Source organism: Bidens hawaiensis, unplaced genomic scaffold (assembly GCF_021521415.1).
Source record: "Bidens hawaiensis isolate Kalapana, Puna unplaced genomic scaffold, B.hawaiensis_p1.1 tig00029633_1, whole genome shotgun sequence".
Lineage (NCBI taxonomy): Eukaryota > Viridiplantae > Streptophyta > Magnoliopsida > Asterales > Asteraceae > Bidens > Bidens hawaiensis.
The window spans coordinates 251821-262439 of NW_027494913.1; the positions used below are offsets into that span (position 1 = coordinate 251821).

General features: G+C 35.2%; 1 pseudogene across 1 annotated transcript; it reads right to left on the minus strand.

The window, feature by feature from the left end:
* Positions 1-210: 210 nt before the first annotated feature.
* On the minus strand, positions 211-8110 carry LOC143579212 (uncharacterized; annotated as a pseudogene). Its single transcript, XR_013143416.1, has 8 exons — positions 7935-8110; positions 6003-7102; positions 3546-4738; positions 3200-3479; positions 2996-3103; positions 1764-2042; positions 1548-1691; positions 211-781 (listed from the first exon to the last, which is right to left on the minus strand). The product of XR_013143416.1 is annotated as an uncharacterized LOC143579212 (transcript).
* Positions 8111-10619: the final 2509 nt, after the last annotated feature.

Below are 10619 nucleotides of genomic sequence, written 5' to 3' on the forward strand. Positions count from 1 at the left end.
ACTCGAATTGCAGCCAAGAACCTATACCTACTCCATAAACATAACCAACTCATATCGTAGCCAACTGTGAATATTCATCTTTATTTAAAAAATGTTTTTATTATACTATTCTAAAAAAAATATATTCTAATACATAGTTTCACAAACTTGGCCTGTTCATAAAATCTAAAAGATACAATAAATAAAGAGTATTGAACAAAAAAAAACATCATCACCATAAAACTTAGTCATGTTCATTAGTGGCTTACACAAAGAACAAACAACAAAGCCAACCCAAAAAATGGTTAAATGGCTATTAACTTCACAAACTATTACTAAACCACCATAGTCACACTGTCATGTACAACAAGATTCACCTTCCACCACAATAAATCAAAATCGCTAAAATCGCACTAAACGTACAAATCCATTTTTTTTTCCTTTTCTGGTTATGCAAAAATATAAATACAACTTGGCCCGAGCCACATACCTTTCTAGGCACTTTGCTGACGTGGAAGGCTAAAAACCCGTTTGAACATCAAATCCCTCTGTCCCAGAACCCAAGGTATTAAGGTACATGGTCATGTAACTTGTATTGATCCAAAAGCATATTTTAAGATGATATTGGTTCATAAGGGTATGATAACCACGGGTGTTTTAGTGCTTCTGCAGCCGATGGGCGTTTCTTTGGGTTGATTTCAAGCAAATGAGTAACAAAATCAATGAACCCTTGATCACCCATTGGTAATCGATGCCTCAATGATGACTTTTTGGGGATTAAGTACTCCAATCTGTTTGTATCCTGAAACATGCACCATTTATCATAAAAATGATAATCAGAGTAAGCATTATAATTATAATTACTTCACATCTTTTGATCATTTGTTAATAGTTTCATGCCCCAAGCATGCATTATCCCAAATATATGCTAGACTGATTGGCATATCAACTTGAACGAAAATAAACAGGCCTGTAAATGAACCAAATGTTCAGGCCTGTAAACCGTTCAGAAGAAACTTGTTTTCTGTTCGTTCATGAACACAAAAAAGTTGTAAACGAAATAATCAATGAACAAACATGAACAAAAAAAAAAGTTTATTGAATTTTTTTTTTCATGAACATAAGTTGGCTTCTGTTGGTTTATGAACACAAAAAATAAATGAACAAAAATTTGTTCATTTATGTTAGTGAACGCTCTTTGTTCATTTTAGTTCATTATGTTCGTTTGTTTAAGTTCTTTCATTTACGTCCGTTAATATATTCATTTAAAACTTTTTGGCCCATTATAACTTAGTTTAGTTTTACTAACTTTTTAGGCCCAACACATTGTTCTTCACGTTACTTTGAACCGGGTTTAGCTAAGTTATATTCATTCGTTTACACTCGAGAACTGTTCGTTTATAATAACAAACAAGCACAAACAGAAAAACCCTGTTCATTTAATTATTCGTGTTCAATCATTCATTCAGATAAAGTTAGACGAAGGAACACGGACATGCTTTGATTGTATTCGTTCAGCTGGTTTACAAGCCAAGGAATAAATAAAAGAAAAGAAAGATTTATAGTACCTGGTTACGCTCATAGAGCATGTGATTTTTAGTAAAATATTTGTGCGTCTCGCGTCCCTTAGCAAGCATATCTTGATCAATAGGAGATATAATTCCCATCACTCTAGCAAGCAAAGTAGCCGGTGAATCATTCTGAAAGAGAACCTATAAAAACACAAAACATTAGTTCTAGAAGTTCTAAATTACAATTATGCCCTCAAGGTTTAAGATACTTACATTCCCAGTACAAAGTTCAGCCAAGATACAACCAAGTGACCATATATCTATCTTTTTGTCATAAGGAAGTCCTAAAATAACCTCTGGTGCACGATAAGACCTTGATTGCACATACGAGCAAAGATGGTCTGTTTCAAAACAGCTGCTTCCAAGATCAATAACTTTTATTTCACATCTACTATAGCTTTTAACCAAAATATTCTCCGGCTTTAGATCACAGTGTATAAGCCCGAGACCGTGCAGAAATTGAAGTGCTTCCAAACACTGAATTGTTATTGACTGCAAACAAACATGAGCATGTAAATACTTTATTAAGTTTTTCTCCATAAAAGAGTGTATAACTAGACGTGACAGTTTAGATCCCTTTACTGATGAATGAGCCGATCAGGTTATGTTTTTTTTTTCACTAAAGGGTCAGACGAGTAAAAGAAGTTAGTTAAAAGAAAGTGTCACGAACGGGCTGATAGTCATCCAAAACGCATTTGTAACACATAAAATCTCGTAAATCATAATTTCCAAATAGTTATATTATATTAATAGGATCCTAATTAGTATAAGAGTAAAGTCGCACAGATGGTCCTTGTGGTTTGGTCCAAATCTTGGATTTTGTCCCCGTGGTTTCAAAACTACGGATTTAGCCCCCAGCCACCGACTTCTCTTCCATCATTAGTCCAAAAAGATAACAGGGTTAGCTTTTAGCGTTAACTTAAGGTAAATCTACCCTTTTACTCTTAGTCTTAAACAAAAGGAAAAATCAGAGAGGGGAAGGAGTCGGAATCGGTGAGAAAGAGACATGAAAGAAAGAGAAAGAGAGATGAAAGTGTGTTTTGAATTTTCTTTTTCCTTTTTGAAGACTATAGGGTGAAGTCACACTGATTTAACGCTAAAAACTAACCATGATAACTTTTTGGACCAAGGATGAAAGAGAAGTAGGTGGTCATTGTTGGGTACTAAATCCGAAACTTTGAAACCACAGGGACGAAACCCAAGATTTTGACCAAACCACAGGAACCATCCGTGTATTTTACTCTACACATAAAAAGTTCATATTCAAAAGAAAGTGTTTTGAAAATTTATATTACTAATGCAGTACTAATTATTTTTAAAAGTTCAAATATTTTGGACAAGAAATTTTTGAGTGAATCCAACCCCGGCATGTTTCTTCTGGTTCCAAAAAATACCAAAATTTGACCAGCCATTTTATCATCTCAATGTATACAAACACAACAAACCTGCAATCTTGGCATTGTGAAATAAACCTCCCCGCCAGATTCTCTATTGAATTTATGAAACTCATATAAGTTTGCCTTAAGAAGTTCACACACAATTAATAGATGTTCCTGAGATACAAAAAGTTACAAAAGTATATTAATGCAAGAATCATATCCCACAAAAAGGTAAATATTCCTAGTCAACACGAACATATGATTACTTACTCGGTAATAAAAGTAATCGTAGAGTCTGAGAAGATGGTATTTGTCACCGAGATCATGCTTGTTGACAAACTTCAGAAGCTTTATTTCATCAAGACTCTGGTCAAAGAAATCTTTATTGTTTTTAATAATCTTCACACACACATCCATGCCTGTGTGAAGATCATGTGCCTGAATAGCTTTGCTGAATGCAGCAGAACCAAGATACTCGGTCACATGATAACGACCAGCAATGACAGAGTTTAAAACAACATGAAAATTCTTGTCCTCCTCAAAGCCAGTTCTGAAAAATAATAATATATTTATATTACCAAAATAAACTAAAAATCATTTTAATAAAAATACACACCTGTTTTTCCTGTGCACTATTTTAAGATTGAAGGTTTCATATTCTTCCTCTTGAGCCTTTATCTGTTTTACTTGCTCTTGAACAGCAACTACTTCTTCATCTTCCAATAATGCCCCTGAGTCATCTTCTATTGGATCAGCAACTTTCCCATCTTCCTCTTTATGTGATTGTTCAGCAAAACCATAATTTGAGGACATTCTGGGCCCCGAAGCTTCTGAACCTACAACATCAGTTTCATATTCTTCGTCCCTTGAACTTTTACCAATCGAAGAAGCATTGCTTTTTCGTTTCCATGGTGGAAGCAAGTCATCGGTTCTATCACCTATGCTACTATTATCATTGTTTGACTTTGACTTCGAGTTAGACTTTGGCAACAGATGTTTATCTACCTGCCCATCCCTAGGTGGAGGAAAAGAAAATCCACCTTCATTTACAGTTTTAGGTAGCTTGTTAGCATCTGAAGAGGTGGCTATCTTTTTCTCTTTATATTTTTTATCAGACCCCTGAGGCGGAATGGTGACATCATCATCATGAACATATTCTGTATCATCCTCACTGACAAAATCAGCAACATCATTATTAATTCCCACACCAATTGATCTAACCGAACTGTGTTGAATATAACCTATATTAAGCACGGGTAAACGAACCCTGCCACCCTCATCAACAACTTTGGGCTCACCAAACATAGCGAGCTGGTTAGTTGGTTTAACAAAGCCTTGCCACACGGGCTCAGCACTCATTAAACTCAATTCTTCTTCATCCATCAACTCACCATCATACTGAACCGCAGAATTGCGTTCAATATCAGAATTGGCGACTGGATCGATGTTTTTCAAATGAAAATATTGGTCACACCGATAAGTATGAATCTTCTTCTGCAAATGATTGATCGTCATCTTCGGTTTTGTTTGTAGTTCTTTCTTGTGGATCTGGATTTGTGACTTTTTCATTATCACTTGGGTAATCAATTTCATGAGCTAGGAACCATGTTTCATCTTCAATAGGTTGTCTCGTGTATCCAACATCATCATCATCTTCATATTCATCGGAATCCCAATATTCATGTGGGTAATCCATAGATTCACTTAAACCATCCCCGATAGTTGCAAAACCAGATACAAGATCAGATGTGTCTTCTGTTATCCCTTGACTTATTGACCGCCAACTACCTCCTACTGGCCTTTTTAATCCTAAGGCATCAACCATATAGATAGTAAGAAACACATAATAGTGTACACTATAAAATCATTTGACCAATTTGCGTGTTTCCATATAAGAAGCATGAAATCAATATTTGACAAAAACCAAAGGTGCTTGTGCATAATCACAAAATGGTAGTTGGATATACAAGTCAACAAAAGATTCACGAGCCATATGAAATAAAAGAGATACAAGCCCTAAATATGAAGAAATGTGTCACTGAGTTGATGCTGTCTAATGCTAATGAAGAATATATAGTTATAGCTGGAGTTCAGTTTCCATATATTATAGTTTATCAATGTCTATATTTCAAGAAAACTATTAGTCAATCAATCAATCATACCCAGTAAAATCCCACCGACAGCAAAGCTATAGGTAGGGTCTGGGGAGGGTGGGATGTAGGCACACCGTACCTCTATCCAAAGGAATAAAGAGGTGGCTTCCAGAGAGACCCTCGGCTCTAAGTACATGTGTATGTGTATGAGTATGAAGCAAAATAAAGGAAATCAAAGTTTAAACAGTTATATAAAAACTACTACTAATTATAATAATATTAATAATAAGGTCACAGTTTAACAGCTATATAAAAGCTAATAATAATTATAATAATAATAATAATAATAATATATGTAAGGGAAATACCATTATGGTATGTGACCTAAATAAGTCAAGTCTAAGCCCTAAGATATTCAATTCTCTCTAAAAATCCTTAACTATTAGTCAAGTATTAGTCAAGTCTAAGCCCTAAGATATTCAATTCTCTCTAAAAATCCTTAACTATTTAATTTCTAAAAATCCTAAGAAAACTATTAGTCAAGTATTTAATTTCTAGATAAGTTTTAGTTTTGGTATTGTGATTTGTGAGAATGTTATTAGTTTGAGTTGATCTTAGTTTAGGATGGAATAGAAATTCCACATCTATTGGGATCTGCTTCTTATGTATGCACTCATTTTTTAATCATAGCCAATAACACAGGATATAACTATATTTTTGCTCAAATTTCCGTTATGAATCAGCCGTGGACTCTAATGTAACATCCAAAATTAGTCTAAGAGCACATAATCTTGTTCCATTTGAATATAATTGTTTAATAAACACAAAAAGAAAACAACAACAACAACAACAACAACAATAATAATAATAATAACAATAATAACAACAATTGATGCTTAAGGGATATAGGTATCGACAATGATATCTAATTATCAAATAAATTCAATTTGAGATAACAAAAATATGTAATGGTAATGTACCTGAAGTGCTTATTTCTTGACCAATAGGAACATCAAGAAAAGATCCAATAAGATAAGCATTGTCAGCATTAATAATCTGTCCAGGTCCATCATGTTCATGTTTCTCATCCCAAGCAAAACTCGATAGTTTCTCAGTTGACTTGAGTTTGACAGGTGGCAGTCTAGGTAACTCTTCTTTCTGATTCTCAGACACAATCGGAAGACTTAACCCACCATAAGCTTGCGCCTCACTATTTCCCTGAGTTTTTCCAAAATACAAAGCTCTTCCAACCTCGTTTTCTTGTTCTTTAATTGCTGCCCTAATATTATCTGTTTTTCTCTTTACATCTTCTTTCTCACTAGCACCAAGACTTGAAATATTATTATAGCTGGTTGATGCTGGAAATGGGAATAATGTCTTAACAGAGCAAAATTCCTCATTTCTTGACCATGGATTTTCCACAAAATCATCTTTTGACAAAACAGTTTTCTTGTGTTCAATATTTTGTACCAAATTCGCCTTACTGTTACTCACAGGCCCAAGCAATGAAACCTTTGGTTCTTCTCCCACTTTCCTGTGAACTCTTTCTGTATCAGAAGTCTCGCTTGGATGAATCTTTGATTGAGAAGCAATTTGATACTCTTTCACATTTTCAACTCTAACAACATCATCATTATCACTAGGATCAGCCGACCCGTTACTTGGATTGAATCTCCATGTATACAAATCAAGCAGATTATCCTCCGAACCATTAGAGAACATAAAGTTCTTACTTGTCCCTCCATTTGGCTCGTTCTTATACTCTCCTTCAAAGGCACTGATTTCCCATTTATTAGCAGGTCCATTCCTTCTGGTCCCTCGTTCTACCTCTTTCACAATATGCTTCTCCTTTGACACCTCATCACTTGTTGAAGAACCCTTTCCTTGGTTGCCAACTGTACTCACTTTCTCTAACAACTTGCTTTCCAAATCTTTGTCTTTCAGGTTCAGATCTTGCAGAAACCCGTTCAGATCAGGTCGGTTATCAATCTCACTTCTTAATGCTGCTTCAGCCCTAGCAAACTTATTCTTTCTCAGAAACTCAAGTATGGCATCGACCTTCGAGTCTGCCATTTTTGAACTGCAATGCAGATACAATAAACACCTTATGCTACTAACAAAAACTAAACAACCATGATTTTAAAAAGCGCACCAAAGCGCAAAGCAACACAAGGCGATGGCCTTGTCGCTTTTGTCTACACAAGGCGACCAAAGTCCAAAAACAGCAGATGAGGCATGATTTTTTGGCAAAATAAATCGCACTGAAGCGCACCTAAGACACGTGCTCTTTGTGCACGAGTCATTTGTATGCTTCAGAATATTGTACCACATGCTTTTTAGGTTGCACATGTAGATATAATTAATAAACTAAATCTTATATAAAGCTTATTTATAGCTAAATGTTGGGTAGTGGAAGCTAAAAGTAATAAACCTATGAAATACATATAAAAACTATTATACAAACACCTTGCGTCTAGCGTACAAAATCGGAGCGCTTTTGCGCTTCGGTTTTAGACCCCTTGGCTTTTGTGCGCTTCTCGCCTTTGTAAACCAAACAACACATAACAACTTCAATAGCAATGCCCGAATATAGGTCACACTTAGTGATTACATACATTTGAAGTTGAAAACTGATCTAATTTCAAAAATTTCATGCAAGCATATGCTAATCAGACAAACCTAATTTCTCAATTATTATCCTCCATCAATCATACATTTGAAACTATCATGCTTATAACAAGAAATTAAGAAACAGTTACTCAATACCTTAAGGCAGAATGAAATTAACCTAATGTAAAACAACTTAATACCAAAAAAATTCAAAATCTCATAGCCTAGGGCTTCAGCAGGTGCGAGATTAAGTGATATTAACCATATAAATAGACGTATAAAACAAGGATAAGAAATTAAACCTAAATCCTCATAAATTAGGCGATGAATCGTGCGGATCTTCGTGTCAGAAACCCTAGCAATGCGTTTTGTGACGTCAGATTTAGACCTGAATATGAATCAGAATTGGCAATTGGAAGGTTGAATGAGGAGTAAATGAGAAGATGCAGTGAGATGTGAATGTATGGATTGAGGATTGGAGTATGAATTTGGCGAATCGCCAATGGCCAGGATGATGATGATTGATGCCCTTGGCTGAGGTTGAGTTGAAGCATTTATTATTATTATTATTATTATTATTATTATTCCATAAGCTAGGCTCTACGTATTAATTATTAATTTGTTTGTTTTTTTCTTTTATTTAGATGCTTGACGGGGTCATTTCATTTCAGTTTTCAACTTGATATTTTTGACAATATTCCTTCTATATTCTATTCAACTTACTATATTTCCAAAGTTTTAGGATTCAGGTCGTCTTTAGTTTAATACATGGGAATGACTTACGAAATGAAATGGATTGTTACGAGAGAATGAAAGAAGAGGTAGTTTGGTTCGTCAATTGAAGAGGTATGGATGGCGCCAACAAAGAAGCACGGATCCGAACCGTATTAGGGGATAGATCTATGTTTCCACCGGTTAGGAATTAAGGGATGTGATTCGGTTAAACGAGTCTAGAACTAGGCAAAATCCGAATCTATATCCTGCAAAACAAATCACCGTGAGCTCGTTACAAGAAGGACAGTATGGGGGCTCGTAACCACCATCTGGCGTGAAAGTAAGTAACTTTTCTTCTAGAAAGAGAAAGTACTAAATAATAAGAGTGATTGATGTATTATGGTAGTTGTGAATGAATACCTCATTATGATTAAGAGGGTATTTATAGCCGAGGGTGAGAAAGAATGATTGGTCAAGTTGTTACTATCCAAAAAATGTTTCCTTTTGCCTAAAGGGACTTGTGGCCGGATTTGATAAGGAGTAACAGCTGGCCATGTGCTAGGCCGTTGGGGAATATCCAGCTACTGGTTAATCCATGCTCTCTATTGAGAAGGTAAACGTCACTATCAAGGAATCTTTTGGTTATCATCTGTTTTTCCTTACAAATGTGAAGTCATTCTTTCTCCCACCTGCGGGTAGCTTCCGCAAGCCTAGAAGAATGTTCTTGCACTCACTTGTTCTTCTACCTGCAAGTGTCTCCCGCATTTGTATAATCTTATTCATTCACCTGCCTGCGGATGCTTCCCACGAGTTTCTAGAATGATTGATAGTACTTCCACTTTTGGACGGATTAGAAGAATGTTCTTGCACTCACTTGTTCTTCTACCTGCAAGTGTCTCCCGCATTTGTATAATCTTATTCATTCACCCGCCTGCGGATGCTTCCCACGAGTTTCTAGAATGATTGATAGTACTTCCACTTTTGGACGGATGTCTTCCGCGGGCACTATTCTTAGCAGGAATGACGCGTCTAATGGGCTAAGAGCCTTTGTGCTTACTTTCTTGTTTAGTGATCCTACCTCTATATCAATGGAATTCAGTCATCTATTATATGCATGTATTTCAAATGTGTTTGTTCTGGAGTAATTCAATTATTAGTGACCTATTAGAAAGCTTTTGAAACAAAATATATATATATATATATATATAAAGTTGTTAGTTGGATGTAGGCAGGGGTGGCTTGTGGGACAGCGAAAACAAGTTAGGGTTTTAGGCCCACACTTACTTAAACCCCAAAGTCCAAAAAAACATTACCTATAAATATATTATAATGGGTAAAGTGAACTCAAAGTAATGCATTGATGTTGTGGTAGGCTTGGTTGTTACTAAAGTATAGGTTATGAGATCAAAACTTTTAATAAGCAATTTTTTTTCTTAACAGTTGTCATGAAAATGCCCCAAAATCTAATTTCGATTTAGGCCTCCACATTTGTTGAGTCGGCCCTGGATGTAAGTAAATCAATCAATATTTATTAGTATGAAAGGTTGTGTGTTTTAAGTATTGCTATAGTATAGGACGAAAGGTTTCTTTATGATAATGTGGAAGGTTAAGATAATAAGCATGAGTTTCTCATGAAAGTTAAGTATGAGTGTTAAAAGTGAAATGGCTCTTAAAAATTAATGTTATGTACAACACATATGGTTCAAATAGTTCGATAACGTGATTCGGCTATAGAGGTATGTGGTATCGACAAAGGGTAGATATCATGAAGAGCTAAAGCTTGAGTTGTTTTAGAATTTGGATAATACAGGGTTCGGTTTGTGGGTTTAATGTCATTTTCAAATACATTATCAATACTTGTAACGAAAAGAATCATTGAAAATAATGAAAAGAAAGCGAAGGTTAACCATCAGTCGTTCATGTATAGAGGCAAGTCCGTTTCATTTTGAGAACTGTGAGATCCGCGTCATGTATATGTAAGCAGTGCATCAAAGATAATCAACAAATAGAAACAAAGACAGTTATATAATAGTATAGTGTATCACATTTAAAGCAATACATACAAAAGAATTATGTAGTTTTCGCGAATCTCAACATAATATTATTTTGAATATACATAACGGGTTCATGTTCATTTTGTCACACTCTGACCATGACGGAAACATCGGGGCGCAACCGATTGTTCATCGCACACGACACTATTAAGTGACAATATTTAATCAACTCATTTAAATTCATAAAAACACAAAGAGTCACATAACTTGTTCATACAA